The sequence below is a fragment of the Hyperolius riggenbachi genome, chromosome 1 (assembly GCF_040937935.1).
Source record: "Hyperolius riggenbachi isolate aHypRig1 chromosome 1, aHypRig1.pri, whole genome shotgun sequence".
NCBI lineage: Eukaryota > Metazoa > Chordata > Amphibia > Anura > Hyperoliidae > Hyperolius > Hyperolius riggenbachi.
Genome location: NC_090646.1, coordinates 302,962,105 through 302,985,519, shown reverse-complemented (window position 1 = coordinate 302,985,519; position 23,415 = coordinate 302,962,105). Strand labels below are relative to the sequence as shown.

General features: G+C 46.5%; 1 protein-coding gene and 1 long non-coding RNA gene across 3 annotated transcripts in view; one reads left to right on the top strand and one right to left on the bottom strand.

Annotated features, from left to right (window-relative positions):
* Positions 1–4,673, bottom strand: part of LOC137509023 (uncharacterized) — a 140,395-nt gene extending 135,722 nt beyond the window's left edge. The window contains exon 1 of the long non-coding RNA XR_011020486.1: positions 4,093–4,673. This is a non-coding gene — a long non-coding RNA (uncharacterized lncRNA). The remainder of the gene's footprint in view (positions 1–4,092) is intronic.
* The window catches only part of ELAVL1 (ELAV like RNA binding protein 1), a 165,350-nt gene continuing 146,392 nt past the window's right edge, over positions 4,458–23,415 (top strand). For both annotated transcript variants that reach the window (XM_068233799.1, XM_068233798.1), the window contains exon 1: positions 4,458–4,590. The gene's annotated coding sequence lies outside the window, so the exon portion shown is untranslated. The remainder of the gene's footprint in view (positions 4,591–23,415) is intronic.

The following is a 23,415-nucleotide window of genomic DNA, read 5'->3' as shown; positions in this document are numbered from 1 at the left end:
TTTGTGGATCCTAGTGACCCTAATATAGAACTGACTGTGATCAGTAACGATCACTTACAGATACTATATAGTACCAATTCTGATTAGCGACAGTGATGACGCTAATTAGTGACTGTGGTGCAGTGGGCTGAGCACTAACTGACACTAACAAAGGGGCCTAGCTAACTGGCCTAACTGCCAACACTAGTGATACAAAAAAAAGTGACAGTTTTCACTGATCACTGTTTTTAGATCACCAGGATAGTGACGGGGGGGGGGGGGGGTGATCTGGGGTGGGGGGGGGGGGGGGGCTGGCGAGTGGGGGATCAGAGGAAATCAGAAACGATCACGGGACAATCAAAGCCAATCATGAGAAATCAAAGCCAATCACAGGCCAATCAAAGCCAATCACAGGGCAATCACAGCCAATCACGGGGCACTCAAATCACGGGACAATCAAAGCCGATCATGGGTCGATCAAAGCCAATCAGGGGTCAATCAAAGCCGTTCAGGGGTCAATCAAATACAATGACAGCACAATCAAATACAATGACAGTACAATCAAATACAATGACAGCACAATCAAATACAATGACAGCACAATCAAATACAATGCAGTGGGAAGGTGATCGGGGGGGGGGGGGGGATGTCTGAGAGTGAGGGGGGTTGATTAGGTGCCCGAACAGGGCAGATTGGGTCCTGATCTGATGGGTGGCAGACACAGGGGGGTGACATATGGGAGATCAGTTAGTGATTACAAGCGAGAATGGATGTAAACAATGCACTGGGGAGGTTATCAGGAGGGGGGTTTGAGGGCAATCTGAGGGTCTGGGTGGGTGATCAAGTGCCCCCAAGGGACAGTTTAGGGTCTGCTCTGATGGGTGGTGGTGACAAGGGGTGACAGACAGGTGATCAGTGAGTCAGATACTGTATACAAATGTATACAGTATACAGGGGGGTGGTCTGGGGGGATCTGAGGGTAGGGGGGGTGATCAGTGGACCCTAGGGGGCAGTTAGGGACCTAATACACAAACTAGCGTCGGCAGATAGTGGCAGGGGGTGATTGATGGGTTTATGGGGGGTGCTTGGGTGCACACTGGGGTGTTTATGGGTGGTCGGGGGGTCCTGAGGGCTGGGGTGGGCGATCGGGGGGTCTGTGGGTGGAAAAACGGGTGTTGTGGTGCTTACTGATAGGGCTGCCTCCTCCTCCGATGGTCACACGGCGAAGAGACCGGATGAGGAGGAGGCAGCCTGTATAATACACTTTGTTTCATAAACAAAGTGTATTATACGCCTTTGATTGGCCGGATCGCCGTTTTTAAAACCCGCCAGCACTGCTAATTGGCTGGCGGGTTACGGCGCTAGGTGGGCGGGACCAATTGCCGGCGGCAGATTGCGTCATTAGTGACGCGATCTCCCGCTAGACACGCCTTAAGCCGCCGCGTTTCTGCATTCGGCGGTCCTTAAGGCGTCCACTTTGCAGCCGCCAATGTGCTGTTGGCGGTCGGCAAGTGGTTAATTAGCCATGTGGCTAACAATAGCGGACTCTCCCCTCCTCCTCAAAAAAAACACAATACTGAGCATGTGCAAACAGTCTAACCAGAACGCACAGCATGCTACACTTTTAAATAACGTGCAGCGTTACAGTGTAACGCAACGTGGGCACTGTGAACAGCCCATTGATTTTTCATTACTGTGAGTTGGGCTCCGTAACGTCTTACTGTGAAAGCAGCCTCAGGGTAGTCTGGCAATGTTTAATTGCTTCCAGTATCTCAAAGGGATTCAGTGGCTGGGGCAGGTCTCCTTTTTGCTTTGAACCTCACGTGATCGGGAGCCGGCGAATGGCAGCAGAAAGTGTTCTGCTGTGATGCAGCGTCTGGAAACAGGAAAAAAAATTACACACACTTCTGCACACAGCTTTTTCTGAGCAAATGGGGGAGGTTTCTTTGCTAATTGGCTGTACTTGCGGTTGGGGAGGAGAAGGGGCCCCCAAAACCTCTGGGCCCCCCTGCGATGGCAGGGGTCGCAGGGGTGATTGCTACTCCCATGTATTCTCAGCTTTGTCTTTATTTTTTACTTTGTCCTTCAAGCCCTATTCGTTCGTTGAGACATCGTGTCTTTTTTATGTGGAAAGTATTTCTCTACCCCACGGTGCGGCCTGACAGGGTCGGCAGACTCCTGCCTGCTTGGGAGCGGAGGCACAGACTCCTCCGTATCAAGCGTTGGCAGGTTGTACCACTCCAGCGTTCAGCCAAAGGGATCAGCAACTGGAAGGGAGTTGGCAGAAGGGTTTTCAGGTAGGAGCAGCCTTGCAGCTATGCGGGTTTTTGAAAACCGGGCGACAGAGCTCTTCACTGTGCGTGAAGCTCGCCATCTTGGCCACGCCCCTATATGTGGGTATGCTTAAATGCATTTCAAGGGCTACTGCTCAGGGTCCCTTTAAAGAGAACCCGAGGTGGGATTTAATAATGTTAGTAGGGCACAAAGGCTGGTTGTGCATACTATCACCAGCCTCTGTTGCCGTATAGTGTGCCCCCAGGCCCCCCCTGCGCTCTGCTGTCCCCGTAACAAAAACCGCCGTGCTAGCTAGAACGTTGTTTACCTTTGTGGTGCCATTCAGCGCCGCTCCCTGCCCGTGTCCCTTCCCTCCACAACCAGCCTCTGTGCCCTACTAACATTATTAAATCCCAAGTCGGGTTCTCTTTAAGTCCAAACTGAAAACCCACGTCTTTAGTCTGGCATTTATGAACACCTGACTATTTCCGCTGTAACAAAGTCCAGCTTGCAACCTTGCCTTAAATCTGAGACATAAAGGACAACTGAAGTGAGAAGCACATGGTGGCTGCCTTATTTATTTCCTTTTAAACAATCCCAGTTGCCTGGCAACTCTGGTGGTCCGATTGGAAGCAGTAGTGTCAGAATCACACCAGAAACAAGCATGCGGTCGAATCTAGTCAGATCTGATATGCTAGAAACACCTGATCTGCTACATGCTTGTTCAGGGCCCGTTTCCACTTGTGCGGTGCGGAATCGTTGCGGAAACCGCGGTAACAAATGTGCCTGCGGATGCGAATTCGTTAGCGTTTGTATGCGATTTTTACCACAAATTTGCATACGATTTTGCATGTTTGTATGTATGCGAATTTAACCATGTAAGTGCCTGTGTGGTTTACATTGGTTTTATGTGAAATCGTATGCAAATTTTCTATTAAATACATGGTAGGCAAACCGCCTAGCGGTGTGCGGCGAGCAAATTCTGATGGCTCTGCCATGCAGATTTTTCCTGCACACAAAATTGCAAAGAAATCATGACAAGTGGAAACAGCCCCATCCACTTGTATTGCCTATGCGAATTCGCTTGCAGGAAATGCATGCAAATTCGCAATAGTGGAAACGGGTCCTCAGGGGCTATTGCTAAACGTATTAGAGGCAGGGGATCAGCAGGACTGCCAGGCAACTGGTATTCCTCAAAGGAAATAAAAATGCAGCCTCCATTTCCCACTCAGGGCTCTATTCATAAAAGGTTACCGCAAGTTTTCTGCTCAAAACAGCGGATTTTCCCGTCCATTTAGCAAAGTAGGCATTCATAAAAGCTGTTCCCGCATGAAAATCTACAATCCCCCAGCAGAGCGAGAAATTTCCGCCTTCTGCAGTGTTTTTCTAGATTTATCTAGAAAAAAGTAACAAAATGGCCATTCATAAAGTTTAGAGGAAGCGGTATGTGGACGGGAAATACCGCTTCCTCTGATTTTGCGGATTACATACAAGTGAATGGGACAGACCTCCCAGAGAGAGCAGTGCACAGAGGGACTCTGCCGGCTGAAGTGTTTCCGCATGCCTTCCGACAGCTTACCGCCAGCCTTCAGCGGGAGATCTCCGCACTTGCATCGCAGCTGGCAATATTTTTATGAATTACCACCCAGAAGTCTAAAATACTGCTGCGGTATTTTCCCTCCAGGAGTTTTTTCGCCACAAATTTTTTATGAATAGAGCCCTCAGTTTAGTTGTCCTATAACTATGCGTTTTGTATCCTATGGGAGAAAAGTGCATTACAAATATTATTGCATTATTGTATATCACTGCAAGTCCCTCAAAATTAAGAGGTGTACTCACTTTTATGAGATATTACAAGAGAGATAACTGAAGACGCGGGGATTTTTTATTCAAAACAGGTACTATCTCTCCAACAGAGGTTTGAGACGTGCAGTAGTCTCTACTTTTATAGCTACCTCCCAGAATTGTACTCGCTGATGGTCGTGTTACATCCTTCAGCTATACCTTAGACTAGGCCGCATTACATTACAGCTGCTCGCTGCTTCTAGCCAGTCCAAGCCAAGGTAGAGGGCGCTGGATTAGACTAGGAGAGAGAACAATTTTCAACCCTTTCCAGACAAAAACGTGCGTTGTAGTCAAGTGTCGCGAGCTCTGAGACACGCGGTTTTTTAGACGGTTAAATGAAAGCGTGGAGTGTGCGCATGCTCTTCCGGAATCCGCCATGTTGACTTTTTCTATTGTGTGACGTCAAGGCTTGGTCTTTCTGCACCAGGAACGTTCAGTGGTGGGGTTTTTTTTGCCGCTTGCTTGTCTGATTAGAGCGGAAGGCTCATAACGGTAAGATTGCCTAGCACGAGTTGATTACACATGATTGATGGAATTAACGTGAGCTCGGATGGTGTGTTCGTAGCTACGCTCCGCTCCGCTAGGCCGCTAGTTAAGATTGCGCCGCGGCCTGTTGCGATAATTGTTACAATAGGAAGTGATAACGTTGTGCATTTTATTGTTTAGCTTCATCTCTTTCTCTGAATGTTGCCACTCAGATTTATACGGGCGCTGCTGTGGGTTGCGACAGAGCGACTTGGTAAGACCCATCTGCTCATTACACGTAGTCCTAGCTGCAATCTACCGATGGTAACCTTTGCACTGCACTTGATCATTTTAATGGTCTCGTTGAGGTAGTAGGGTTTCCTGTGTATCCCTAGTGATTACATGCATACATTTTATGTATTTATTTATTCTGTTCGTTCCGGGGCTGTTTGTGCCATTGCCTTTATTTTCACGGGTGCATTACAAAGTAACAATGCAAGTGCCGTAGGTATTGTTCGTTTGTATTTCTTTTTTTTTCTTAGGTTCCCTTTAAATGTCTTTGATTGTATTTTCTAGTATATGGGTATACCCAAATCTGGTTCTTTGGGAAATAATAATTGTGCTTTGCACTCGGTTATGTTATAATTCAGTAAAATCCCTTTATAGTAATGTCGAGGGACCGGGCAAAGTGGTCTACTATATCAGAAGTGTTCATACTCAAGCCCATATAGTACTGGATCTTGTGTGGGCAGCACGGTGGCGTAGTGGTTAGCGCTTTTGCCTTGCAGTGCTGGGTCCCCGGTTCGCATTCCAGCCAGGTCAACATCTGCAAGGAGTTTGTATGTTCTCCCTGTGTCTGTGTGGGTTTCCTCCAGGCACTCCGGTTTCCTCCCCACAACCAAAAAACACACAGATAAGTAAATTGGCTTCTCCCTAAAATTGGCCCTAGACTACAATGCTGCACATAAAAAAGCTGCACTCACCTGGGGCTTCTTCCAGCTCCTGGCAGTCGATCGGTGCCCTCGCCGCAGCTTCTTTCCCTCCCGGCGTCCAGCGGTGAAGAAGCCGACCTCGCCAGGTCGGCTTCTGTGCGCTCCGCGGGGGGGTTGTCACGTGGTGTAGTGACGTCATCGGGTCACTACTGCGCCTGCGCAGTAGAGACCCGATGACGTCACGTGGCCCGCGCCATGACGCCGACCTGGCGAGGTCGGGTTCTTCACTGCTGGATCCCGGGAGGGAGAGGAGCTGCTACGAGGGCACCGATTGACTGCCAGGAGCTGGAAGAAGCCCCAGGTGAGTGCAGGTTTTTTTTTTTATGTGCAGCGCGGATCTTCACTTTAGGGGGCTCATACACTTAACGATTTTCCCGGCGATATACAGCAGATTCGATCACTGTGATCGAATCTGCTGTGAGCTCATTGCGCAGATGCTGACCGAAAGATCGATTTCTGTACGAAATCAATCGTTTCCGTCGAGCCGTCCGTGTGGAAGATTTCGCTGGATCGCTGGCAGGTCGGGAGTGCGTCGATAGCGGCGTTCGAATGACCGACGCTAGCGGCAATACATTACCTGTTCTACCGGTGCGTTTCCCGGCTCTCTCTGCTGTCCCTTCCCCGCTGGGCTCCGGCAGGCTTCACTTCTTCCTGTCCCGACAGGAAGTTTAAACAGTAGAGCGCCCTCTACTGTTTAAACTTCCCCAGGCAGGAAGTAAAGTGAAGCTGTAGCCCTGGTGCCCAGAGCGGAGAAGAGACAGCGGAGACCGGGGGACTCGTGCCGTCTGGATCAGGTAATGTATGCGGGGGGGGAGGTGCAGCGGCTCCACAGGCAGTCATACGATCCATCTCTGATCCGATTCGATCGGAGAGGGATCTGTTGGGCGATCTGATTGCAAATCGACCAGTGTATGGCCACCTATACACTACACGATACATACGCATAGGGCAAATGACTATGGTAGGGACTAGATTGTGAGCTCCTCTGAGGGACAGTATATACTATGTACAGTGCTGCAGAAGAGGTCGGCGCTATATAAATACTAAATAATACAATAATAATCTTAAAGTATGCCTTATTTATGCTTACCTGGGGCATCCTCCAGCCCCATGAGGTCTGTGGGCTCCCTCGCCGACCTCTTCGGCCCCTCTGATCTGTCGCTGTTTCCCGGTAATCTAGTCCAGGGCTTTTCAACCTGTGGTACACGTACCACCAGTGGTACTTTGCTGTTGGCCAGGTGGTACACCTCAGGTTTGCCTGCCACTTGTCCTGGTCCCATCTTGCCTCCACAAAGTTTAGCTCCCCCCTCGCTCGCTCTTCACTGTGCTGCCATGTGGCAGTGGTGAAGAGACAGCCAGGCGAATGGTGCATAGTGTCAGTCGGGTTACTGCTGGTCTGAACTATTCTGCAGGGCAGCACAGTGAGGATCTCGGGGGCTAAAGGGGCTTCCCCATTCCTCCACAGTAGAGGGGATCCAGTGATAAACACCCAAAGATCTCCTTGTCAGCATACCCGCATACGCAGTAGCAGCTCTTCCCTTGAATTCTGGTGGAAACAGTCGAGCATGATTGGGTGCGCTCTACTGCACAGGCACACGGGTGGTACTTGTACAATTTCAGGTGATAAAAGTGGTACAATTAGTGAAAAGATCGAAAAGCCCTGATTCTAGTCAGTCACCACTAGTGGTGGGTTTCTGCACATGTGTAGCTCAGGCATGCTCCTGTGCCCTGGAGTGTTCTGTACCTGCGCAGACACAGAACACTCCTGTCAGCGGGTGAGCGCGTGGCCAAGCTGTGCATGGACGGAAGAGCGTGGCTTGGCAGGATTACCGGTAGGCATAGGGCAAGAATGGAGGGGCTGAAGAGGGTGCCAATGGAGCCTATGGGGCTAGAGAAAGCCCCAGGTAAGTATAAATGGGCCCTATTTTAAAATCTCAGGTTCCCTTTAAATCGGTCAATAATTTGGAATCACTATTGTTTGTTTTCAATGCTTTAGTAATCAAGCACAGACGTTGTTTAAAGTGAGTCTGAAGCGTAAACAAAAAAGATTCTCCCTTAGGTCTTGTTCACACTAGTTTGTTTTATTTTTTTTTTGTTTAAGCACTGGTGACTTTGCAAATCACCCAAAAAGTGCTTGAGGAATGATTTCCTATGACAGTGTTCAAGTGTAAGCGTTACGATTGTATTAAAATCGTAAACCCGATACAGGTACCATTTTCTGAGTGCTTTGGTTCAATGGAAGGTGTAGGGACATCGCAAAGCGCTTGAAAAAGCGCTTTGTATAGCAATTTCACGGGCGCTTCTATGAATACATTGTATTTATTCATTTCTGGGTTAAAGAGTTCACTTCCTGACTGACGTCAGGAAGTGAAAAAAATCATCACTGTTCAAAAGTGCTTATAAAAGTGCTTTTCTAAGCTCAAATTGCAGGGAAAGCTCTTAAAAAATCACAGTATAAATCGCTCAGCGCTTGCGATGGCAATTTATGAAGGAAGATTGAATACTTGACGGTAATTTTCCTTTCCAGATGTATCCATGGAGGCATGATCGGGTAAGCCCCGCCCCCTTTAACCCCCATAGGAACTTAAAGGGAACCTTAACTGAACAGGGGGTAAAGAGTTACACTTACCTTGGGCTATTACCAGCCCCCTGCAGCAGTCCTGTGCCCTCGGCGCCGCTCTGGAATCCTCTGGTCCCCCGCTGTCACTTAGTTTCGTTTTTCTGTTTCAAAATTTTTTATTATTTTCAAAATTTTGGAGAGAGACAAAAGTATATACACAGGTATACATGTCAAATTGTACAGTCAAACAGAATCTTCAACAATGTAGGTGCCTATAACAGAATTGTATAGTGAGTATGAAATCGCTTGAGACTTGCCAGTGGCCACACATCAAATATGTAAAAAGTTTAAATTTTTAGTGATTCTATACTCGAGGGGGTGCACCTACTGTAGGCTAATATCAGACAGCGGGATCCTGGGTTCCCAAGAGTAGACTAGGGTGAACAAGAGAAAAAAAAGGGGCGGGACCAGGAAGAGAAAAGAAGGAAGAAAAGGGAGAAGAAGAAGAGAAGACAGAGAGACTGAGTCTACCAAGGTCTATTCTAAATGATACGGTACAACACCTTAGTTTAATTCCATGTACCTTCTCCAAGGATTCCATGTTTCCTGATATTTGTCCATCTTATCATCTAATATAGCTGCCAGGTGTTCTTGTATCATGAAAGTTGTCACTCTTTGCTTGATTTCTCCAAATGGCACTAATTGAGTTTTCCATGCTCGTGCTATTGTCTGAGTCACGGCCACAAAGATAAAATGGGTCAATACCCTCTGTGGTTTTCGGAGGGAGTCTATTTTACCGTGCAATAAGGCTATCCAAGGGTCTCTAGGGATTGTTTTATGGAACAAGGTCTGAAGCATTCTAAAGACCCTTGACCATAGCCTCGAGAGCATGGTACATGACCAGAACATATGTAACATATCACCCTTATTTCCACATCCTCGGAAGCATGAGCCTCCATTTGTTCCAGGCAGATGGGCCAGTCTTGCTGGTACCCAGTACCACCTTAGAAGGACTTTATAAGATGATTCTATTATTGCTAAATTGAGTGATAGCTTGGGGATTGTATTCCATGCCCCCTCCCACTCTTCTTTTGACCTTTCTCCCTTCAGGTCCGATTCCCATTTATTTATATAACCATGGCGGAAGGATGGTGGTGGGTCTGTTAAAATTGAATAAAGATCCGATATAATCCCTTTCATAAAGGGATTGTGCATACAGAAGTTCTCGAACCTGGTTAATGTTACAGGAAATTGAGTCTGAGATGGAAGAAGGGAGGAAAGCCAATGTCTGAGTTGTATGTAGCGAAATTTTTCTACAGGAGGGATCTGGTATCTCTCCTGCAGATCTCCCCAAGAGAGAATTCCTGAGCCTCCTAGTAGTGACCTAACCTGTTCCAGTCCGTGTTCCCTCCACCATTTAAAGCCATATGGATCTTCATAACCAGGAGTGAACAAGGGATTGTTTATGAATGACATCGGGGGCCGAGAAGGTGACATCAGGCCTTTTGAAAAACTTATAGAATCCCATACTGATAGATAGTGTTGTAACACTATTCCAAGAGATTTAGGTCTAGATTGCTTAGGCAGCCATAAGGGGGTTTGGATTGATTGTGGAGATGCTGCCGGGATTTCAAGTAGTATCCAAGCTGGCATTTTAGGGCCTTTGTAAAGGTCAATTAGGTGAGTTAGTTGAGCTGCTTGATAGTAACTGCTTAAGTTGGGAACTCCTAGACCTCCCTTGGTCCTGTGAATATACATAGTAGACTTGGAAATCCTGGAGTGGGAGTTATTCCATATAAATTTAAATAGCTTTGACTGTATCATACGTATAAAGTGGGGGGGGGACACGGACTGGTAACATTCTAAAGTAATATAAGATCTTTGGAAGTAGGGTCATTTTAATAGCATTTATCCGGCCCAGCCACGAGAGATTGTAAGAAGACCACTGTGCCAGGTATTGCGAAATTCGTTTGGCAAGGGGGTAATAGTTATGCTGAAATAATGTTTCATAATTGGCCGTCAGGTTTATTCCTAAATATTCCATTGAGGTATTGGACCATGTGAATTGGAACTTAGCTTTAATGTGTTGACAAGTATCAAGGCTCAATGTAATATTGAGGAGTTGTGACTTTTGAGAGTTCACCTTCAGGCCTGAGATTTGGGAGAATTTGGACAGTACTGAAAGCAATTCTGGGATGGAGGTGGTGGGTTCCGTGATAAACAAAAGGAGATCATCAGCAAATAAGTTTAGTTTATGCTTGACTCCCGCCATCTCCACCCCTTGAATGTCCTGATTCTGCCGTATGGCTATTGCCAGGGGTTCTATCGCCAAGATAAATAATACAGGTGATAGTGGGCACCCTTGACGGGTTACTCTTGTTATATTAAAAATAGGAGAGGAGTATCCTGCATACTGTACAGTTGCCTTCGGCTCTGAATATAGAACTTTTATCCAAGTTATGAAAGGGTCACCTAGCCCCCATCTTTCAAGTACTTTGAACAGGTAATTCCAGGACACTGTGTCGAATGCTTTATATATATCTAAGGATAGACACAGGCCTGGAATTTTCCTCCTTTGTAGTAGCTCAATTACCTCAACCGCTCTAAGTGTGGCGTCCGTGGCCTGTCGTCCTGGTACAAAGCCAACTTGGTCGTTATGTATAATATCACCTAAAAACACATTAATTCTGGTAACTAATATTTTCCCAAGAAGCTTATTATCAATGTTAAGGAGGGATATTGGCCTAAATTGTTGGATCTCCAGCCCGTCAGCGTCTGATTTGGGTATCATTGAAATATCTGCTTGGAGGGAGTATGTGTTTGGTATTAGGCCTCTTTTGTATGCATTAAAAAGAGAGACCAATAAAGGGCTCAGGGCAGCCGAGAATTTTTTGTAAAACAATCCCGAGAACCCATCAGGGCCTGGTGTCTTTGAAGGTTTTATAGATTTTATGGCTGTCTGCACCTCCTCCAAGGAGATATCTCTACCTAGCATTTCTGCCAAATCTGAAGAGATACGCGGAAGAGAAATTCCATTTAAAAATGTATCGGTTTCATCTATATTGGGGTCTCCTTGGGTACCATATAGTCCTTTCAAGAAGTCATGAAAGCCTGTCACTATTTTGGAAGGGTCTGAGGAGATCTGTCCATTAGGTAGACGAACTGACAATGTAGGAGGTTTGTATATTTTGTTTTTAAGCTTATTAGCCAGCAGGGTGTGCGATTTATTAGCCCAGCGATAGTATCTGTGCCGTTGCCAGCGTAATTGTTTTTCGGCTGCGTCAGTTAGTTTCAGGTCTAATTGGGTTCTAAGTTGGTCTCTTTCTAGTTTTAATGCTGGGGTCGGGTTGGCTTTCCAGTCAGACTCAGTCGTTTCTAATTTACTGGTTAGTTCTAGGATGTCTTTTTGGCGTTGTCGCTTTTTATGTGAAGCTAGACCAATAACCCGTCCTCTGATTGTTACTTTCAATGCTTCCCATAAAGAAATGGGGGATGTAACCGAGTCCTGGTTGTCGTCTATGTATTCCTGGATATAAGTGTGGAGTTTCTCAAATATGTCTTTATCTGAAAGAAGGGAGTCATTCATACGCCACTTATAACTGGCTCTCTTTGGCACTAGGGACGATAGATGTATTGAGACTGGGTTATGGTCAGACCAGGGTACTGTTAAGATCCTTGCTTTAGACACATTAGGTAGATAATGTTGCTGAAGAAAAAAATGGTCTATTCTACAAAAACTGCCATGAGGATTTGAAAAAAAGGTATAGTCTCGTGTTGTGGGGTTTAGCTCTCTCCATACATCAAAGAGATTTTCCGAACGAAAAAGAGTGTTAATTGCGGAAGGGTTGGGGATCCCTGGCTGTTGTGTGGGGGCAAGACGTTCGTTTGGTTTGGATCTGTCGAGGAGGTCATTCAGAACTGCATTAGTATCTCCGCATAAAATCAACATTCCCTCACGGTGATGTCCTATAACCTGCATGAGATGGGAAAGGAACCTTTCTTGGAAAGTGTTTGGAGCATAATAAGAGGCTATAGTCACCTTAACGTCGTGCAGCGTCCCTACTAACAGTACGTATCTTCCAGTTGGGTCGGCTATTTGCTTTATGCATTTAAAGGGCAACCCCCTACGAAAGGCTATTGTGACCCCTCTAACCTTTTCTCTAGCGCAGGAGTTAAAAACCAGCGGGTAATGGAAGCTGAGGTAGGAAGGACGGGAGGAAACCGAGAACCTGGTCTCCTGAAGGCAGACTACATCTGCTTTACAGGATTTATAGTATTTGAAGGCCTTAGCTCTTTTCTGAGGGGAGTTGAAGCCTTGGACGTTGTGGGAAATAATTATTAGATTTTCTGCGTTAGTTGTCAAGGCCATGGCAATGGTTAATGATGGGGTATCTTGAGATGCGTACCAGGAATACAGACCATTGCTCCCTTGGGTAGATCAGTCTAAGGACAGAACAAGTGAAAGAGATAGGAAGAAGGAAGAGAAGAATAGAAAGTAAGAGCCAAGAATGCAAGAAGAGCATTAGAGGTTGTGTCCCCCTGGACGGAGACCAAACAGGGGGAGACAATGTTGGATCTTGTCTCGGTCGGGCCTGTGTTCGATGAACACAAACCGCCGAAAGCGCAGCTGACAAAGTCAGGTGCCAGGCCATCAAAAAGTGGCAGGGGGTCTAGCGGCCCCCTCCGGCCGCTTAGTTTACCGTCTAAGCTTCTAAAATAACTAATTTCTCGTCACAGTTTTAAACCCACATAGTTACAACACAATGGGAGGTTCTCTCCTTTAGTAGTTGGAATAAACTTCAGTCTTCTGTTAGGCCCAAATTTCTGTACTGTGTAAACTATTAAAGTGAAAACATAACCTATAATCATTGTTAAGCAATATGAACTCCAGTATAAGAAAGTCCGTAATTATTTGGTATTTTTCTATTCGCCTGTAGGAAAAAAGGTTAGTGGAGCTATAAGTAACAGTCCGGGGAGTGTTTATAAACTCGTTTCAACCACAGCCATAAGAGGCAACATTTCACTATCTTAAAATATAAAGGGTCGTCAGGAACTTAGACCATAGTTTGTTAGACCTTAGCTGCACTGTAAGCAAGAAAAACGTGATAAAAAATAATAAAAAAAGTATTTAACAAGAGCAAGAACAACAGTTGAGCCAAGGTTCTAGAGTGGGACCCAGCAGCATGGGCCCGTTGCAGACAACAAAGGATAGTCCTGAATATCACCCTGGGTCGGACATTCTGGAAGGAGAAGGAGAGCTTCTTCGCCGTCTAGATGTTGTGCGGCGCGCCTTTACAGTTTCCCATATTGGCGCCGAACGTGTGGAATGCTGACTATGGGCAGGAGAACTTGCTGGGGATCCTGCTGGCAGGGCCAGATTCAATAATTCAAATTTCTTTTGGGCTTCCTCCGGGGTAGCAATGGCTATTTGCCTTGAGTTGTGAGTAAAATAGCAGCTTAAAGGGGAAGCCCCACTTGTACTTGATGTTGTGCGCCATTAAAATTTGAAGAAAGGGCTTCATAGCTCGACGGCGTTGTACCGTGGCCGGAGCTAAGTCAGTAAAGATCTGGTATTGGTAGTTTTGAAAGGTAAGATCTGGTTTATCTCTTGCTGCCCGTAGGAGAGCTTCCTTAGTATTGTAAAAGGTCAGTTTCACGATTAATGTCCCGGGGAGGCCTTCAGCTTTGACTGAGGTGAGTGCTCTGTGAATGCGATCAAATTCAAGCCTATCATAGGGATTGCCGGGTCTAACTCCTGAAATAGAGCCGTTTATTGTGGATGTGAGGTCGGTAAACCGACTCAGGGATACCCCTGATCCTAAGATTGCCACGGCGTGCCCTATTTTTCAAAGTCTTCTAGTTTTATTTGCATTGTCTCAAAGTCCTGGTCGTGTGCTTCCAGCGCTACACCCGTTGTGTCCATGCGTTGCTTCAAGGTCTGTTTATCCGAGAGCCTAGCTCACGGATCTCTTTTTTGAGCTGGGTAGTTATTTTGGTAGAGGCCTCATCCAGCTTGCGGTGGAGGAGTTGCTCTATTTTGCCCAGTAAGGCCTGGTCTCGGGAGTCTGGGTCAGCCATACCTTTATTGGAAGCTGTCTGCCTGCGTTTTACTTAGCCGTCGGGCGGGAGAGAAGAAGCGCTGCTGTCGTCAGAGGCCGAGCTGGTGAGGCCTCACGCTGTTTTTCACCCGGCGCCATCTTGGGTTCTCCGCGGCGGTAAGAAGAGGAAAGTGTGGCGTGTGTTCGGTTGGAAGTCCGCCCTCTGCGACCTCCCATGCAGGCTCGGGGGTGTATCGGAGCTCCAGTGAGGCTCGTCTGGTGAGGGTTATTGCACTGCGGCGAGAGGGATCTCGGCTAAAGCGGCCGGAGGGTGCAGAGTGGAGTTAGATAGCGGCCATCTTCCTCGGCTGCTAGCCACCTTAGTTTCGTTTTTGACGACTCACCGGTCGCCGGCCGCCATGCGTATTATTGGACGCATTCACCAATGCAATTAGCGCTATTGCGGACCGCAACGCGTACAAAAATACGCGTTGCCGCATTCTGCACGTGTAGATATGCGGCAATGCATATTTTTGTACGCGTTGCGGTCCGCAATAGCGCTAATTGCATTGGTGAATGCGTCCAATAATACGCATGGCGGCCGGCGACTGGTGAGTCGTCAAAAACGTAACTAAGTGACAGCGGGGGACCAGAGGATTCCAGAGCGGCGCCGAGGGCACAGGGACTGCTGCAGGGGGCTGGTAATAGCTCCAGGTAAGTGAAACTCTTTACCCCCCGTTCAGTTAAGGTTCCCTTTAATATTATACATTTCTCCCGGTAAACCCCCCCCCCCCCCACCCCCCCCCCTCTAGTCTAATCTCCTCGTAATCACTGAATCTAGGGAGGGAGCCTTGTGCTGCCATGGATACATCTAGAAAGGAAAATTACCGTCAGGTAAGTATTCAATTTTCCTTATTCCATATGTCTCCATGTCAGCACGATCGATAGTTAACTAGTAATAACCAACAGGAGGGATGAGGTGCAATGCTGGTAAGCAATTTATTTACTTTTACAACATATTCACTGTTAGCACATTAGTACCAAACTGTAAAGTTGAATTTGCTGCCGGGTCTACTCTATAATGTTTCATAAACGTGTTCATAGATGACCAATTGGCCGCCTGGCAGATTTTTTTTTTTTCTGGGATACTTTAGTAAAGGCAGCCCATGACGCCGGCATTCCTCTTGTTGAGTGAGCATTCACCTGCTCTGTTGGAGTAAGACTATTTATCTTATATGCTTCCTGGATTACTTTAACTAACCAGTTTGCGATAGTCCTTGAAGAGGGCCGCTTGGCCTTTCTATAGCCTGAAGGGACAACGAATAGTCTCTCTGTTCTGCATATTGATTGAGTCTGAGCCACAAGTAACTTAAAAGTTTCACCCACATCTAGAGGATGAGTGGGATTATCATTTTCCTTTGATGTTGGTAATGTCCACTCTTGATTGAAATGATAAACTGTGGCCACTTTAGGAATAAAATGTTGAATTGGACGTAAAACTACCCGATCAGAAAAAAAATGTCGAAGGTTCTTCCCATCCAAGAGCTTGAATTTCCGAGACTCTTCTCGCTGAGGCCATAGCTACTAAAAATACTGCTTTGTGCGTTAGCTGTATTAGGGAGCAGTTGGATGATGGCGAGTAAGGATATTTAGAAACCGTGTCTAACACCAATGGTAGATTCCACTTTGGGAAGAAGGTCTTCCTGGGTTGTCTTTCTTTCATGACTCCTTTGAGAAACTGTATGATTAGTGAGTGAAAAGCCCATCTCTCATCAGTTAGTGCCGACAGGGCTGTAACCTGGACCTTCAAGGTGTGGTATCCAAGCCCTTTGTCTAAGCCTGTCTGTAAGAACTGTAGCACATCAGTCACCTGTGGGTGTAGACATCCACTCCAGATTGGCCAATAAACTCAATAAACCTATCCCCTATTCTGTGGTACGTAACATTAGTGGACGCTTTCCTTGCTTTAAGTATTGCCTGTATTACCTCTTTGGAACATCCTAAAGATTCCAATTTCCCCTCTCAACTTCCAAACTGCACGATTTAATCTTGCTGGGTCTAGATGGGAAATTGGTCCTTGTGTCAGTAAGTTGGATCGCAACGGTAAAAGAATTGTCTCTTGCAGTTTCAGCCTCCATAATAGGGGAAACCATGGCCTCCTCGGCCAATATGGTATTACCGCTATCAGTATCGCCTCCTCCCTGAGTAGTCTCAGTAATAGTCGTTGGATTAGCGGTATGGGAGGAAACACGTATGCTACCTTTAATTGCCACTTGGTCGACAGAGCATCTACTGCTACTGCATGAGGCGTCCACTGTCTTGAGATAAATTTCTTGTATTTTGTATTTTTGTAAGTAGCCATCAAGTCTAATTGGGGATTGCCCACTTCCTTGCAAATGGATTGGAAAACCTCTTGGTGTAATGACCACTTGTTTGTTGTTGATCTGCTGAGGTAGTTTGCCTCGTGTTCTCTAAACCCAGAATGTAGATTGCAGTCAGGCTGTGGAAATTGTTCTCCTCTAGGTTGAATATTGGCGCCACTTCCTGTAACAGTCTGGTTGACCTGGTTCCTCCTTGTTTGTTGATATAGGCTGCTGCCGTGCGTTTGTCCATCTGCAGACTAATGTTTCCATCCTCAATTCTCTTTTGAACGTTTTGAGGGCTAGATAAGCAGCTCTGATTTCTAGAATGTTTGCTGGTGTTTGTTTTTGTTGCGACTTCCAAAGTTCTTGAATGGACCTGGAGTGTAGATGAGCACCCCAGCCCTTCTTGCTGGCATCTGTAGTAACAGTGGTCTGAACTACTGTTTGAATTGGCAAAGTTCTTTTGAGATAGTTTATATCTAGCCACCAGTATACTGTTCTTAATCTGTTTCGTGATAAGTATTATCTGGTTCATCTGTCTGGAATTCCACTGGGCCAGGAATCCATTCTGCCACTGTCTGCAATGCCACTGGGCCCATCTTACCATTGATATGGTTGATGTCATGGATCCTAGAAGGCTGAGACATTGTCTTACTGTTACTGTCCTGGAGCATATCATATCCTGTACTTTTGAACGTATCGTGTCTGCTTTCTCCAGAGGTAGGCCAGTTGAGTTGTGCTCTGTCTGGAGATGTGCTCCGAGAAACAGAATGTCTCGTGTTGGCTGCAGCTGGCTTTTCGTAAGATTTATCTTCCATCCGAACATCTGCAGTTGCTGTAGGAGAATGTGTCTGTGTGGTATTATGGACTGTTTTGTTCTGATCTAGAAGCAAAAGATCGTCCAAGTAGTGATGTAATCTGAGTCCCTTTATTCTCAATAGCTCTACTACTGATATTAGCAACTTGGTGAATGTTCTTGGAGCTGTACAGATTCCGAAAGGAAGGCAACGAAATTGTAGATGCATCCCTCCGACTGTAAACCTGAGATGTTTTTGAATTCTGGGTGTATCATCACATGCAAATAGGCGTCTTGTAGAACCACCGATAGGGCCCAATTGTCTATAAATATCACTTTGGTTATTGTTTGAAGGGTTTCCATTTTTTATTTTTTTTTTTTTTTTTTTTTTACTGAATTCAGTGTTCTGAGGTCCATTACAGGTGGTAGATCTCCTCCTGTTTTTTTTTTTTTTTTTTTCTTTACAAAATACCCCCTGCCCTCTTTGATGCTTCGGAACCTTGACTACTGCCTTCTTTAGTAGCAGTTCCTGGACATAGTCGATTAATACTTTCTTCTTGTCCTTGATCTCTCAGAATTTTCGTAGTTTGAAATGTGTTGGGGGGGGGGGGGGGTGTCTTCTTATGAAGCTCCATCGATGCGATATAGTCTGTCACCCGTCACCCATGCGTTCTTTATGTTCCCCATCCAGACATCTGAGAATGCTTACAGTCGTCCCCCCCCCCCCCCCCCCCTCACTGGTAATGTCTGGATGGATTGACCATCAAAAAGTCTTGGTCTGACCTCCCGACTGGTTAGTTTTCTTCTGCTTATTCATTTTAAAGCTAATGGGAACTGTTTTTGTTTTTTAAGGTCAGGATACTCACCTAAGGAGAGGGAGGCTCTGGGTCCCATAGAGCATTCCCTCTCCTCTCCCGGTGGCCGCTGCTGTCCTCTCCTGTAGCGGTATTCGACCTTTTCGGTCAAATACCGCTGTCTCCCGGCCGAAGGGAGGCTTCTGAAATGCTTCGGGAGCCTGAGTGCTCCCGAAGACGGGCCGCTTTACACTGCGCATGCCTGTCTTCAGGAGGATTCTGCTCCGAAGAATTCCGAAGTCCCCTCGGCGTGGGATGAGAACGGAGGAGCCAGCGCGGCATCAGGAGAGGAGAGGGATGGCTCATTAGGACCGAGCTTTCCCTCTCCTTTAGGTGAGTATCTGCTTTTTTTTTTTCTTTTTTCCAGTCTCCAAACAAGTTTCTTCCGTTGTACGGAATTCTACACCAGTCTTGTCTAGAGTTTGGGTCAGCTGACCATCCTCTCAGCCACAAGGCTCTCTTCGAGACTACTAAGTGCGCCATTGCCCGCGAAGAACATTTTAAGACCTCTATAGCCGCTTCTCCCATGAAGTCTGCAGTCAATTTAATATCATCTAAGGCTGCTAGCCTTACACACATACACCAGGTATAGGTGCCCCAGTAAAGGTAGCCGGTATAGGCGCCATCAGTAGAGGTAGCAAGTATAGGTGTCTCCAGTATAGGTTAGCAAGGTACAGAGCCACCCAGTAAAGGTAGCTATAGGTTGGATAGTATAGGGACCACCACCTCCTGAACATCCCCTCCTGCAGCGATTCCCGGCACCATTACTGACCAAGCCTCTCACCCATGCTGATTGCAGCAGCTCTGATCACAGCTGCTCCTGCCACACAAAGCTCCGGTCAGTCTGCATCATGATGTCTGATGCTCGGCACAGAGAAGATGGGACTGTGTGCGGTAGCAGCTGTGATTGGGTGCTGCTGCAATCAGCGCAGGTTAGAGGCGTGGTGAGTATTGGCTCCAGGGATCACTGCAGAGGGAGGGGGTCAGGGATTGGTGGTTCCTATACTAGCAAACCTATAGCTGACTACCTTTAATAGGGCCCCTATACCTTGCTATTTTATTTGGTCAAAATATCCAATAGAAAACCTGCTGAGCAGAATGCCCGACACTGTTGGGCATACTGCTTTTTGCAAAATTTTCTTGCCCAACAATGTCGGGCATACCACCCAGGAGGATAAGCTAGATCAAAATGCTTAGTGCTTAACATGTAGGGATTCACATGCATTAATCATGTAACAGCTTGCACAGGAAGCATAGGGCTCACCAGTTAATGCAGATACAGTACTGTAGTACAGTAGCATGTGCTCCCCTGTTTATATTTCTGTGTAGCCTGGATCATATTGTAGCATTGCAGCCATGCACAAGCAAGTCACAGATGATGGGCAATTCCCTTAGTAATCATGCAAAGCTTACGCAGGAAGCATAAGTCTCACCAGCTGGTGCTTTTGAGGTAATCCACACAGGCCGAGAGCAGTGTGCATAGTTACATAGTTATTTTGGTTGAAAAAAGACATACGTCCATCGAGTTCAACCAGTACAAAGTACAACTCCAGCCTGCTCCCTCACATATCCCTGTTGATCCAGAGGAAGGCGAAAAAACCCTTACAAGGCATGGTCCAATTAGCCCCAAAAGGGAAAAATTCCTTCCCGACTCCAGATGGCAATCAGATAAAATCCCTGGATCAACATCATTAGGCATTACCTAGTAATTGTAGCCATGGATGTCTTTCAACGCAAGGAAAGCATCTAAGCCCCCTTTGAATGTAGGTACAGAGTTTGCCATTACGACTTTCTGTGGCAATGCATTCCACATCTTAATCACTCTTACTGTAAAGAACCCTTTCCTAAATAAATGGCTAAAACGTTTTTCCTCCATGCGCAGATCATGTCCTCTAGTCCTTTGAGAAGGCCTAGGGACAAAAAGCTCATCCACCAAGCTATTATATTGCCCTCTGATGTATTTATACATGTTAATTAGATCTTCTCTAAGGCGTCTTTTCTCTAGACCAGGGGTCTAAAACTCGCGGGCCATTTGCGGCCCTCCATACAATATTTTGTGGCCCTCGCCTGCAAAAGCTTCCTTATAGTTCGCTTCAGTGCTCCCAAGTAATCCGCCGCATCCCCGCCACTAAACGAGGGCTGCAGAGCCCCCAAATCGCCCGGGGTGCAATCCGCCGGCATTTCCTGGAAGGGGCAGAGCTTTCAGCTTCAGCTCTGCCTCTCCTGACGTAAATCGCCGCATGGATCGCCGCCTGTCCCCGCCCCTCTCTGTGAAGGAAGAGTGAGAGGGGCGGGCAGAGGCGGCGAAGCGCCGCAATTGACGTCAGGAGGGGCAGAGCTGAAGCTGAAAGCTCTGCCCCTTCCAGGAAATGCCGGCGGATTGCCCCTTGGGCGATTTGGGGCTGCCCTTGTTTTGTGGCTGGGACACGGCGGATTACTTGTAATGGGAGCACTGAAGCGAACTATAGGGTAAAATAGGCAAAATAGTTCGCTTCAGTGTGAATTTGATTTTGAAATAAAAATCAATGCAAAGGGGGGGGGGGGGGGGGGGGCGTTGTGCTGCTGATTGTGAAATCCCTTATGCGGCCCAGCCTCATCCTGACTTTGCCTCCTGCGGCCCCCAGGTAAATTGAGTTTGAGACCCCTGCTCTAGACTAAATAAACCCAGTTTATCTAACCTTTCTTGGTAAGCGAGACCTTCCATCCCACATATCAATTTTGTTGCTAGTCTCTGCACCTGCTCTAAAACTGCAATATCTTTTTTGTAATGTGGTGCCCAGAACTGAATTACATATTCCAGATGTGGCCTTACTAGAGAGTTAAACAGGGGCAATATTATGCTAGCTTTTTATTTCCCTTTTAATGCATCCCAAACTTTTGTTAGCTTTAGCTGCAGCGGCTTGGCATTGAGTATGATTATTTAACTTGTTGTCGATGAGTACTCCTAAGTCCTTCAAGTTTGATGTCACCAACTGTATCCCATTTATTTTGTATGGTGCGTTTTGTATGGTGCTAGACCATTGGTGCGACCAAAATGCATGACTTTAGATTTTTCAACATTGAATTTCATCTGCCATGTATGTGCCCGTATAGCCATCCTATCCAGATCCTGTTGCAATATGACACTTTCTTCCTGAGAGTTGATGATTCTGCACAATTTTGTATCATCTGCAAAAATAGCAACATTGCTTACTACTGCATCTACTAGGTCATTAACCTCCTTGGCGGTAATCCCGAGCTGAGCTCGGGGTATGCCGCCGGAGGTCGCCGCTCAGGCCCTGCTGGGCCGATTTGGATTCTGAAAAAAGCAGCACACGCAGCCGGCACTTTGCCAGCCGCGTGTGCTGCCCGATCGCCGCCGCTCCGCGGCGATCCGCCGCGTGCAGCGGCGAAAGAGGGTCCCCCCAGCCGCCCGAGCCCAGTGCAGCCGGAACAAACAGTTCCGGCCGGCGCTAGGGGCTGGATCGGGCGGCTCTGACGTCAGGACGTCGACTGACGTCCATGACGTCACTCCGCTCGTCGCCATGGCGACGAGGAAAGCGAAACAAGATAGGCCGCTCATTGCGGCCTATCTTGTTACTTTCGATTGCCGGAGGCGATCGAAAGTACGCTTCCGGAGCGCCCTCTAGTGGGCTTTCATGCAGCCAACTTTCAGTTGGCTGCATGAAATAGTTTTTTTTTAATTTAAAAAAAACCCTCCCGCAGCCTCCCTGGCGATTTTAATAGAACGCCAGGGAGGTTAATTAATAAATAAATTGAAGAGCACTGGACCCAGTACAGACCCCTGTGGGACCCCACTGCTAACAGTCTCCCATTTTGAGTATGATCCATTGACCACAACTCTTTGTTTTCTGTCCATTAGCCAGTTCCCTATCCATGCACACAGACTCTTCCCCAGTCCTTGCATCCTCAACTTTTGTACCAGACTTTTGTGGGGAACAGTGTCGAAGGCCTTTGCAAAGTCCAAGTATATCACATCTACAGCATTCCCAATATCCATATTAGCATTCACTACTACAGCATTCCCAATATCCATATTAGCATTCCCTTCCTCATAAAAGCTGAGCATGTTAGTCAAACAGGGCTTGTCTTTAGTAAACCCATGTTGATGCTGAGAAATAATATTATTTTCAACTATGAGGTCATGTATAGCATCTCTTAGTAACCCCTCAAATAGTTTGCATACAACTGATGTTAAGCTTACAGGTCTATAATTTCCTGGATCTGATTTTTTTTTTTTTTTTTGTCCTTCTTAAATAATGGGAAAAGTGGGCTGTACGCCAATCCACTGGGACTTTGCCTGTTGCAAGAGAGTCACAAAAGATAAGATAAAGGGGTTTATCTATAACTGAACTTAATTCCCTTAGGACCCGAGGATGCATGCCATCCGGGCCAGGTGCCTTGTCTATTTTTAATTTATTTAGTCTTGCCTTCACTTCTTCCTGCGTTAAGTATTTAATATTACAGTTAGAAGATTGAGATTCTTCTGCCTCTGTAATTTGCAACAGTGCTGTTTCCTTTGTGAACATAGAAGCAAAGAAAGCATTTAATAACTCTGCCTTACTTTGGTCATCCACCATTCCCCCCCCCCCCAATCCTTTAGAAAAACAAAAGTTTGCTTTCCTAAAACAGAAAGAATTTGCGATTAATTCAGGTTGGAGTGAGCTCGAGATGTCTCCCAGGCACCACTGCTTAATATATGCAAATTAACCATTGTACCCTTAGAAGCTAAACACACCTCCAGAACCGCTGGAATGCAATGTGTCAGCTTGTTAATATGTACAGAGCCATAATAATCCAACATGCATAGACTGTTTCGGATTGTTTGATCCTCATCAGTGCATGGCATGGATTAATTTGGCTCTATGGAGTAGGGCTTGTAAATCCAAGAGGCACAGACTAACCAGCAAGCTCATGGTGACCCAGAACTCATTGGGGTGTGTAAGGGACTACAATGGTCCTAAAAGCCGCCTTACTTACTTACATCTTAGTAAGGGGGCTTTTAGGACCATTGTAGTCCCTTACACACCCCAATGAGTTCTGGGTCACCATGAGCTTGCTGGTTAGTCTGTGCCTCTCGGATTTACAAGCCCTACTCCATAGAGCCAAATTAATCCATGCCATGCACTGATGAGGATCAAACAATCCGAAACAGTCTGTATGCATGTTGGATTATTATGGCTCTGTACATATTAACAAGCTGACACATCATTGCATTCCAGCGGTTCTGGAGGTGTGTTTAGCTTCTA